At 38.4% G+C, this 10,564-nt stretch overlaps 1 pseudogene; it reads right to left on the bottom strand.

Annotated features, from left to right (window-relative positions):
* Nucleotides 1-1,076: 1,076 nt before the first annotated feature.
* LOC122437448 lies at nt 1,077-1,174 on the bottom strand (annotated as a pseudogene).
* Between the last annotated feature and the right edge of the window lie 9,390 nt (nt 1,175-10,564).

Raw genomic sequence — 10,564 nt, 5'->3', positions numbered from 1 at the left:
GATCCTTGCTGGGTACAGTAATCTGGGTTGTAGGTTATTCTCTTTCATTACTTTAAGCATGTCCTGCCATTCCCTTCTGGCCTGAAGAGTTTCTATTGAAAGATCAGCTGTTATCCTTATGGGAATCCCCTTGTGTGTTATTTGTTGTTTCTCCCTTGCTGCTTTTAATATTTGTTCTTTGTGTTTGATCTTTGTTAATTTGATTAATATGTGTCTTGGGGTGCTTTGCCTTGGGTTTATCCTGTTTGGGACTCTTTGGGTTTCTTGGACTTGGGTGGCTATTTCCTTCCCCATTTGGGGGAAGTTTTCAGCTATTAGCTCCTCGAGTATCTTCTCATGGCCTTTCTTTTTGTCTTCTTCTTCTGGGACTTCTATGATTTGAATGTTGGGGCGTTTCACATTGTCCCAGAGGTCCCTGAGGTTGTCCTCATTTCTTTTAATTCTTTTTTCTTTTTTCCTCTCTGCTTCATTTATTTCCACCATTTTATCTTCTACCTCACTTATCCTATCTTCTGCCTCCGTTATTCTACTGTTGGTTCCCTCCAGAGTGTTTTTTATCTCATTTATTGCATTATTCATTTTTAATTGACTCTTTTTTATTTCTTCTAGGTCCTTGTTAAACATTTCTTGCATCTTCTCAATCCTTGTCTCCAGGTTATTTATCTGTAACTCCATTTTGTTTTCAAGATTTTGGATCATTTTTATTATCATTATTCTAAATTCTTTTTCAGGTAGATTCCCTATTTCCTCCTCTTTTGTTTGGTTTGGTGGCCATTTTTCATGTTCCTTTACCTACTGGGTATTTCTCTGCCTTTTCATCTTATTTAGATTGCTGGGTTTGGGGTGGCTTTTTGTATTCTGGTAGTCTGTGGCTCCTTTTTATTGTGGAGGTTTCTCCCAGTGGTTGGGGCTGGATGTTTGGCTTGTCGAGGTTTGCCGGTTAGAGAAGCTTGTGTTGGTGTTCTGGTGGGTGGAGCTGGATTTCTTCTCTCTGGAGTGCAATGGAGTAGTAGTGAGTCCAGTAGTGACTTTTGAGATGGGTCTATGGGTTTGGTGTGACTTTGGGCAGCCTGTATAAAAATATGGAATGCTTCATGAATTTGCGTGTCATCCTTGCGCAGGGGCCATGCTAATCTTCTCTGTATTGTTCCAATTTTAGTATATGTGAGAGCACTGGCCCTGAGTTTTTAAATCGTTAGTTTGGTGATTGAACTCAATCTCCAGTTCCTCTCCACTTCTTGAAATTGAGCGTGGGGCTGAGAGTTCCAATGCTCTAATCAGGTGGCCCGGTTCTTCTGGGCCCAGCCTTCATCCTGAAGCTACCAAACTCCTCTCTGCTGTGAATCATCACCATGAAGCCCCTCATTAACATAAACTCAAGTATCAAGTTTATAAAGTATTAAATATATAAATTCAAGTATTGAGTTTATAAATTCAAGTACCAGGGGGCTTGTTATGAGTAACAAGACACCCCTATCACTTAGGAAATTCCAAGGATATTTGAAGTTCTGTGCCAGGAATCTGGGAGAAAAAAAAAATTTTTTTTAAATTATATCACCAGTAGGAAAGCCTCTAGGGTTTTCCCACTAATTAATTTGGGGCCAAGATATTGTAAAGGAAGTATCCCTTAATTTCTTTTTATTGAGTCTTTAACATGAATGGGCTTTGAATTTTGTCGAAGGCCTTTTCAATATTTAGGGAGATTATCATTTCCTCCTTAGGTGTATAAATTTGATACATTATGTTAACAGATTTCCTAGTATTGAATGATCTTTATATTCCTGAAATAAACCTCACTTAGTTATATGCATTTATTTAATGTTATTAATATATGCTTACTAATATTTTACCTTTTTTATTCATTTACTATCAATGTTATACTTGTTCCACAAAAAGAAATTGGAAGTGTTTCTTCCTCTTCTATGCTCTAGAATTCTTCAAGTGGCATTCAGTTATCTTATTTATTTCAAGATTTTCATATTTATTTGCATAAAATTGTACAAATTAATAGGCTCTGTTTTGATGGCCCTGTCTGGCTTGTCATTAGTTTGTATGTTTTACACTTTATTTTAAAAATTAATTTATTCAATAGTTTGTGTACATCGTTAGTGTTTTCAAATAAGCCTTTTGATTTCTGTATTACTTTTACTGTTTTATTAGTTCACTAATTTTTCACTTTTATTAATTCTTTGCTTGTGCTTTCCTTTGGTTTTCTTTGATCTTTTTCTATCTTTTTGATATCAGTGTTTCATTTACTTACTTTCATATTCATTGCTAGAGATATCCAACATAATGAATTTTCCTCTGATAACTCTTTTTTTGCCATAGACCATTTATTCAGATGTAATGTTTACACTATTAGCAGTAGTATTTTCAAGAGTTCTAAATTTTTTATTTTTCCTTCATTGAAGGAATCATTTAAAAGTATGTGTATTAAAATTTTTTTCCAAGTGGCAGAGAGTTTATTATTATCATCAATATCTAGCATTGTAGTCATAGAACACAGCCTGTTATTTGCATTTAAATTTTTTACATTATTTTATTTTATTATTTTTTAATTGAGGTATAGTTGATTTACAATATTATGTTAGTTTCAGGTATACAGCATAATGATTCATAGTATTTTTACATATTATACTCCACTAAAAGAGCTGACTCAGTGGAAAAGAACCTGATGCTGGGAAAGATTGAGGGCGGGAGTAGGGGGGTGACAGAGGATGAGATGGTTGTATGACATCATCAATTTAATGGGCATGAGTTTGAGCAAACTTCAGGAGATAGTGAAGGACAGGCAAGCCTGGCATGCTGCATCAGTCCATGGGGTGGAAAAGAGTCAGACATGACTCAGCAACTGAACAACAGCAACAAAAAGTTCTTACAAAATAATGACTGTAATTTCCTGATACCTTGTCACTTATCTATTTTATACAGAATAGTTTGCATCTTTTAATCTCATACCCTATCTTGCTGCTCCCCTTTTCCCTCTCTTTAATGGTAACCACTAGTTTGTTGTTTATATCCGTGAGTCTTTTTCTGTTGCTATATACATTCATTTTATTTTTTAGATTCCACTTATTGTACAGTATTTATCTTTCTCTGTCTGACATTTCATTAAGCACAATATTCTTTAGGGCCATCCATGATGCTGCAAATGGCAGAATTTCATCCTTTTTTGTGGCTGAGTAATATTCCATTGTACATATATGTCACATCTTCTTTATCCATTTGCTGTTGATGGGCACTTGGGTTGCTTCCATTTCCTGGCTATTGTAAATAGTGTTGCAGTGAACACTAGGGTGCACGTATATTTTTGAATAGCATTTTTGTTTTATCCAGATATATACCCAACAGTGAAATTGCTGGATCATATGGTAGCTCTATTTTTAGTTTTTTGAGGTAGCTCCATACTGTTCTACAGTGCCTCACCAATTGCACACAAGTGTTCTTTTTTCTCCATATCCTCTCTGGTGTTTGTTATTTGTAGACTTTTTGATGACAGGTTCAGTTCAGTTCAGTTCAGTCGTTCAGTCGTGTCTGACTTTTTGCGACCACATGAACCACAGCACACCAGGTCTCCCTGTCTATCACCAAATCCTGGAGTTTACCCAAACCCAGTGTCCATTGAGTCGGTGATACCATCCAAACATCTCATCCTCTGTCATCCCCTTCTCCTCCTGCCCTCAATCTTTCCCAGCATCAGGGTCTTTTCACATGAGTCAGCTCTTCGCATCAGGTGGCCAAAGTATTGGAGTTTCAGCTTCAACATCAGTCCTTCCAGTGAACACCCAGGATTGATCTCCTTTAGGATGAACTGACTGGTTGGATCTCCTTGCAGTCCAAGGGACTCTCAAGAGTCTTCTCCAACACCACAGTTCAAAACCATCAATTCTTCAGTGCTCAGCTTTCTTTAAGGTCCAACTCTCACATCCATACATGACCACTGGAAAAACCATAGCCTTGACTAGACAGACCTTTGTTGACAAAGTAATGTCTCTGCTTTTTAGTATGCTGTCTAGGTTGGTCATAACTTTCCTTCTAAGGAGTAAGTGTCTTTTAATTTCATGGCTGCAGTCACCATCTGCAGTGATTTTAGAGCCCAGAAAAATAAAGTCAGACTCTGTTTCCACTGTTTCCCCATCTATTTGCCATGAAGTGATGGGACCGGATGCCATGATCTTAGTTTTCTGAATGTTGAGCTTTAAGCCAGCTTTTTCACTCTCCTCTTTCACTTTCATCAAGAGGCTCTTTAGTTCTTCTTGGCTTTCTGCCATAAGGGTGGTGTCATCTGCATATCTGAGGTTTTTGATGACAGGAATGAGGCGATATTTCACTGTTGCTTTGATTTGCAATTTTTCTAATAATTATCAATGCTTGTTGCCAGTTTTCCTTATGTCCTAAGATGTCCATTTTCAGGGACATTCCAGGAGGTACATTCACTAATATAGGTATTCAGAATTTGATGTACATTTGTAAGAGTTACCGTACTAATTATGCGCTTTAGGTCAGTGATTCTCGAAGTAGCCAGTCTACTATGTCGCTGAGCACACAGCAGTTCAGCTGATTTTTTTTTTTTTTTTTTTTTTGTGGCAAGACTTTTCAAATGAAGGAAGTAGTGCATTGATTTATATTCTGGAGCAAGCTTCTTATCTCACTGCATCTGGTAACCACAGTTCATGAATTGGCAGCAGTCTGTAACCACATTTTCAGTAGCACTGGATAAGGTTTCCTAAATCCTTATTCATATTTCATCCACTTGCTTTGTCTTGGAATGAGCTTAATGTATCAGTCTTTTCTCCTGTTAATGTGTTTCTGTTTCGTCTGCATCTGCTGTAGTTTTTATTTGGTGGAAGCTGACTCTATGTTATTGACTACGTATCTCCATTCTCAAATTAGCCACTAACATTTCTTAAAGTCCTCCTTTTTCTTTCTAAAGTCTTTTGGTCAGAATTCCATCTTGACAGATACCAACATCATGACCCTTGCTGTTTTTGTGTTTTACATCTTGCCTGGTATAAATTTATCCATTCTCTTATTTTTAAGCATTCTAATCTCTTTGTTTAAGTGTGTTTTTAGATAACAGGATTGGACTTTGCTTCGTTTGACAATTCAAAAATCCTTTAATGTAATATGTGAGTAAGCCTCATTTATAGTATTGGTAAAAATAAGTTTTTAATTATAAACTATTTTACCATATAGTCATCTCTCTCTTTGTTTTAAAAAACATTTCTCTTGATTTGGAGAGGAGACAAGATGGCAGAGTAGAAGGACCTTGAGCTTACCTCCTCCCACAAGAACACCAAAATCAAAACTAACTGCAGAACAACCACTGATAAAAAAAGACTTGAACCTACCAAAAAAAGATCCTACACCCAGAGACATGAAGAAGAAGCTCAACAAGATGGTAGGAAGGATGCACTCATCATATAATCAAATCCCATACCCCTTGGGTGGGCAAATCACAAACTGGAGAATAATTATATCGGAGAAGTTCTTTCACAGAAGTGAAAGCTGTGAACCCCACATCAGGCTCCCCAGACTGGGGGTCTGGTATGGGGAGGAGGACCCTCCAGAGCATTTGACTTTGAAAGCCAGTGGGGCTTGACTGCAGGAGCACCACAGGACTGGGGGAAGCAGAGACTGCACTCTTGCAGGGTGCATGCAAATTCTCGTGCACCCCAGCAGCCAGGGGGAAAGCAGTGACTTCATTGGAGCCTGAGCCAGACCTACATGCTGGTCTTGGGGAGTCTTCTGGAGAGAGAGAAGATATCTGTTGTTCTCTCTGGAGTCATAAAAGCTGGTGACAGAAATATCAGGAAGTCTTCATCTACTTGAACTCTTATTGGAGGCAGATATCTTGTTTGGGTTGTTGTTATTCAATGTCTCAGCCATGTCTGACTCTTTGTGACCTCACAGATTGAAGCCCACCAGGCTTCCCTGTCCTTCACCAACTCTCAGAGTTTGCTCAAACTCATGTCCATTGAGTCAGTGATGCCATCCAACCATCTCAGCCTCTGCCGTTCCCTTCTCCTCCTGCCTTCAATCTTTCCTAGCATCAGGGTCTTTTCCAATGAGTCAGTTCTTCACATCAGGTGGCCAAAGTATAGGACCCTCAGCTTCAGCATCAGTCCTACCAATGAATATTCAGGACTGATTTCCTTTAGGATTGACTGGTTTGATCTCCTTGTTGTCCAAGGGACTCTCAAGAGTCTTTTCAGCACCACAGTTCAAAAGCATCCTTTCTTCGGCACTCAGCCTTCTTTATGATCCAACTCTCACATCAGTACATGACTACTGGAAAAACCATAGCCTGGACTATGTGGAGCTTTGTTGGCAAAGTGATGACTCTGGTTTTTAATACACTGTCAGGTTTGCCATAGCTTTTTTTCCAAGGAGCAAGTGTCTTTTAACTTCATGGTTACAGTTACCATCTGCAGTGATTTTGGAGCACAAGAAAATAAAGTCTCTCACTGGTTCCATTTATCCCCCATCTATTTGCCGTGAAGTGATGGGACCAGAGGCCATGATCTTTGTTTATTGAATGTTGAGTTTTAAGCCAGCTTTTTCACTCTCTTCTTTCACATTCATGAAGAAGCTCTTTAGTTCCTCTTTGCTTTCTGCCATTAGTGTGGTGTTATCTGCATATCTGAGGTTATTGATATTTCTCCTGGCAATCTTGATTCCAGCTTGTAACTCATCCAGTCTGGCATTTTGCATGAGGTATTCTGCATATGAGTTCAATAAGCAGGGTGACAATATACAGGCTTGACATACTTCTTTCTCAATGTTGAATCGGTTCATTGTTCCATGTCTGGTTCTAACTGTTGCTTCTTGACCTGCATAAAGGTTTCTCAGGGGGCAGATCAGATGGTCTGGTATTCCCACCTCTTTAAGAATTTTCCACAGTTTGCTATGATTCACACAGTCAAAAGCTTTAGCATAGTCAATGAAGCAGAAGTAGATTTTTTTTTTCTGGAATTCCCTTGCTTTTTCTATGATCCAGTGGATGCTGGCAATTTAATGTCTGATTCCTCTGCCTTTTCTACATACAGCTTGTATATCTGGATGTTCTTAGTGCAAGTACTGTTGAAGCCCAGCTTGAAGGATTTTGAGCATTACCTTGCTAGCATGTGAAATGAGCGCAATTGTGTGGTAGTTTGAACATTCGTTGGCATTGTCCTCCTTTGGAATTGGAATGAATTAGCACCAAGACCTGGCCCCACCAATCAGGCCCCAGTGCCTTCGGCCAAACAACTAACAGGGTGGGAACACAACCCCACCCATCAGCAGACAGGCTGCCTAAAAACTTCCTGAGCCCACAGCCACCTCCACACACATCCTTTGACATGACTCTGTCTACTAAAGGCCCAGGACCCAGCTCCATTCACCAGTGGGCAGGCACCAGCCCCTCCCACCAGGAAGCATGCACAAGTCTCTGGACCAGTCACACCCACCACCAGAAGCAAGAAAACTATGATCCTGCAGCCAGCAGAACTGAATCTACAAATGCAGGTCAGAACCTACCCTGGGACCAGCTATCCCTGGCCCTTGGGTGATGAGAGGCGACAAATATGACGTCCCCCACAGAGGGCACTTCTCCAAGGTCAAGAAACATAAATAACCTTCCATATACATAAAATACAAATAGAAATTTAGCCAAATGAGTTGGCAGAGGACTATGTTCTAGATGAAGGAACAAAATAAAACAGAAGAACAACTAAGTGATGTGGAGCTAGGCAATGTACCCAAGAAAGAGTTCAGGGACAGTGATTGTAAAAATAATCAAAGAACTCAGGAAAAGAACAGATGCACATGGAGAGAAGTTACAAGAAGTTTTTAATAAAAAGTTATAAAATATTAAGAACAACCAGAGTTGAAGAATACAATAACTGAAATGAAAAATACACTAGAAATAATCAAGAGCAGGATAAATGAGGCAGAATGGATAAGTGATCTGGAAGACAGAATGGTGAAAATTACTGCCACAGAACAGAATAAAGAAAAAAGAATGAAAAGAAATGAAGACAGTCTAAGAGATCTCAGGGCAACATTAAACACACCAACATTCAAATTATAGGGGTCCCAGAAGGAGAAGAGAGAAACGGCTTGAGACAACATTTGAAGAGATAATAGCTGAAAACTTCCCTAACATGGGAAAGGAAATAGTTACCCAAGTCCAGGAAGTACAGAGCGTCCCATTAAGGTTTAACCCGAGGAGGAACACGGTGAAAGACATAGTAATCAAATTGACCAGATTTAAAGATAAAGAGAAAATATTAAAAACAACTAAGGGAAAATAATAAATAACATATAAGGGATTCCCCCGTAAAGTTATCAGCTGATTTTCCAGCAGAAACTCAGCAGGCCAGAAGGAAGTGGCACAACATATTTAAAGTGATGAAGGCAAAAACTCACAACCAAGAATACTCTACGCAACAAGACTCTCATTCAGATTTTGGTGGGTCTCAGGACTGTTTGAATAATTTAAAAATCTTTCCTACATGCAGAGGACAGGAACAGTATGAACTCTTGATAGTACTTGGCCAAGACTTTGATAGGGAAAGAAGCAAATAAACCCCTTTTGATCAATCTGTGCCTCTGAGTGAGGTTTCAATTTCCATTCTATTATGTAATATGAAATCAAAGCATCTGGTCTTGTTTATGGGTGGGGGGGGGTGGTACTCCCAGATTCTGAAATGAGACCTGCTGTATGAAGCTGTTACTCTCACTTTTTAATCCTCTCTTTCATTTTTACACACAACAATTTTGAGTGATAGCAATGGTCCCTGCCTTGTTTCTGTCTTTACGGGGGTATACTTAATGTTAAACCATTTAATATGATATTTGCGCTTCAGTTCAGTTCAGTTCAGTCGCTCAATCGTGTCTGACTCTTTGCGACCCCATGAACTGCAGCACGATGCTTTTGAACTGTGGTGTTGGAGAAGACTCTTGTGAGTCCCGTGGACTGCAAGGAGGTCCAACCAGTCCATCCTAAAGGAGATCAGTCCTGGGTGTTCATTGGAAGGACTGATGCTGAAGCTGAAACTCCAGTACTTTGGCCACCTGATGCGAAGAGCTGACTCATGTGAAAAGACCCTGATGCTGGGAGGGATTGGGGGCAGGAGGAGAAGAGGACGACAGAGAATGAGATGGTTGGATGGCATCACCAACTCAATGGACATGAGTTTGTGTAAACTCTGGGAGTTGGTGATGGACAGGGAGGCCTGGCGTGCTACGGTTCATGGGGTCGCAAAGAGTCGGACACAACTGAGTGACTGAACTGAACTGAAGTTAGTTTCTCAGAAAAAGAAAATAAAAGACTCTTCATCATAGTTAGGAAGTATCCTTTGTCTCTTGTTTTACTTAGTGTTTTTACCAGAAGCTGTCCTTGACTTTTCTTAGCTGTTGTATAATTGTACAGTTTTCAACTTGATTTTCATCCATGTGATTAATTAGGTTGAGGTTTCCTAATTTTGAACTATCTGTAAGGGGCCAAAGTAATTTTTATTTTTAGGTTTATTCTTAGGTGGTTAATAGTTTTTGCTGCTATTGTGAATAGAATCTTATTTTATATTACATTTTCTAATTGGTTATGGCTGGTATATAGGAAAGCTATTGATTTTTTTTTTACGTTGATCTTGTATGTGGTCACCTTCCTGAAAGTTCTTATTAATTCTAATAGTTTGTCAATTGATTTTCTTGGGTTTTTCTATGTAAGCCATAGTGTCATTTGCAAATAATCACAATTTGCCTCTTCTTTTCTAATGTTTACACCTCTTATTGCTTTCCTTCTCTTTTTGAATTAGAGAAAGTAAATGATACCATTTGAATAGTAGTGGTGATAAAGGTCATTCTTGTCTTGTTTCTGACTTCAATTGGAATGTGTGTCTATTACTTCACCATTAAGTATGGCATTTGCTGTAAGTTTTTATCATTGTTTTATTAAAAACAAACAATGCATCAAATTAAAGCTGTTCTTTTCCTTCAGGCTAGGAAATTTTTTCTTTATATATTAGTGGATGTTGAATTTAAGACACTCATTTAAAATTTTTTATTTATTAATATAATAAGTTAAATTGATATATAATCTAATGCTGAGCCATCTTAGCAATGCTGGGGTAAATCCTCTTTGGGCTTGATGCATTACTCTTTCAATACACTGCTGGATTTAACTTGTTAAGATTTAATTTAGGATTTTTGCTTCATTGGTCATATCATGTACATGTATTTTTTCTCTTGGCCTTACCTGGTTTTGGCTTCAGGATATGCCAGTCAGTAAAATGTGTTGTGTGGCTTTCTGTCTTTTTTCTTTCTTTTCTTCTCCTTCTTTCTATCTTCCTTTCTTTCTTTAATGACAACTTGTTTTTTATACTTAAAGGCTGCTGAGAAATGACTACTAGTCCTATTAAAGAAAATCTAACATCTTAATTGAAAACTATGGTAACTATATGTACTCATTAACTACTATTGAAGTTTTCTAAAACAACTTGAAAACATCATGTGCGTGTTTAATTTCAGTACAGTGGTTTCAAGACCAAGTATACATGTTACACACATTAAGGCTAGA

This window comes from Cervus canadensis, chromosome 2, assembly GCF_019320065.1.
Source record: "Cervus canadensis isolate Bull #8, Minnesota chromosome 2, ASM1932006v1, whole genome shotgun sequence".
Classification (NCBI taxonomy): domain Eukaryota; kingdom Metazoa; phylum Chordata; class Mammalia; order Artiodactyla; family Cervidae; genus Cervus; species Cervus canadensis.
Note: the sequence above shows the minus strand (reverse complement) of the source record. Positions and strands in the feature narration are given on the sequence as shown.